Here is a 1356-nt window from a genome sequence, read left to right as displayed (position 1 = left end):
TATATATAAATAAGGTATGGGTGATGGGGATGAAGAGCAGCCATTTTGTGCATAGATATAGGATCGGCTGTTGGGAAACATACATTAATGTTAGTGTGGTATGGTTGACCGAAGGATGATCAGTTACAGACAGGTATTCTTTGTTAGTATTATTATTATTATTACTATTATTATCAACATCATCAAAACTATTCATAATTTTAGATCGTCATGTGATTTGTGCTGAATTTCGATTAAATCCCAGTTGTGAGTCCTGTAATCGTAACTCAAGTTTATTAGTTACTAGATACAGAAGTAAGTATTATTTGTAATGTAAAGTAATCATATGGTGGCATTAATATTTTTAGGCTCGTACTAGCATTTTTCTTGTACTGGTATATTACCATCACAGTACTGCCATATTTTTGTCGGCATCACTGGGCACAGTTGGGAAGAGGTACACAGATACAGGAGGCTCCTCACCATCCCAATATCTATTCAACCCTATATACATAATGTTTATATTTTTAAAAATTTAGAATAATATTTTTGTATTTACTTCTTCCAGTAGATCGTTGAATGTTACAACTGCTACCAGTACTAGGATCTGAATGAGGACCATGTTGGGGTCTTTTGTTGGAACCACTTATACTTGATGATGGTGGCTGATATATGGTAGTCGGCAGGGCTGTCTGGTCCCAGTGGTGGCGGTTCTTGGGCTGGTTTTCTGTGTAGTAGTGAGGGCTATTCCCTTGCCACTATCACTTATTACCTGCCTGACAGCATCATTGACCGTGTTTCTTAGGCTGTTGGCAGATTTTTCAGAATATACAATATAATATTTGATAATAATGTAAAATTATTACTTCAAGTCAATTATACCATTTCTCTCCTTGCTATGCTTTCTAGGTGTGCTTGTAGGTTAACTCTCTCACCTTTGCTAATTTTAATGTTTTTATAATGCGTTTTGCTAGTGATTTAGCCATGTTAAGAACAGTGCCTGTGCGGGAGCCATTTTGTTATTTTCAAAATTAATTCAATCTGGCCGCCATATTGTGCCCAGGGCACCTCGTTTTATACTGTGATCGACGGAAGCGATTTCATGACGACTCTCCGTAAATTGGATTATCCGAATATTGATCACGTGACACCTAAACTTAATCCTTGAAGTTCTTGCTGCAGAAGGAAAGAGCTGAAACAAAACCAAGTCATTATAAAGAGTACTAAAGGTAGTATTTATATATTGAGTTAAAAGTTCCTTTTCTTTATTGTTACATGTTTTTTAAGTCCAAGTCCGTAAAATGGTTCTGTCGTTCGAAGACCGCGGATGATGGACAGGTTGGGTTTGAGGTCGATAACTTTCTTGTACTATATCAT

General features: G+C 36.6%; 1 long non-coding RNA gene across 1 annotated transcript; it reads left to right on the top strand.

Moving 5' to 3' along the window:
* Window positions 1–18: 18 nt before the first annotated feature.
* LOC109593078 (uncharacterized) lies at window positions 19–956 on the top strand. The gene is made up of 2 exons (XR_002190719.1): window positions 19–294; window positions 348–956. It is a non-coding gene; the product is annotated as an uncharacterized LOC109593078 (long non-coding RNA).
* Window positions 957–1356: the final 400 nt, after the last annotated feature.

This window comes from Amphimedon queenslandica, unplaced genomic scaffold (assembly GCF_000090795.2).
Source record: "Amphimedon queenslandica unplaced genomic scaffold, v1.1 AMPQUscaffold_2959_Cont25042, whole genome shotgun sequence".
Taxonomy (NCBI): Eukaryota; Metazoa; Porifera; class Demospongiae; order Haplosclerida; family Niphatidae; genus Amphimedon; species Amphimedon queenslandica.
This window is presented reverse-complemented; position numbering and strand designations above follow the sequence as displayed.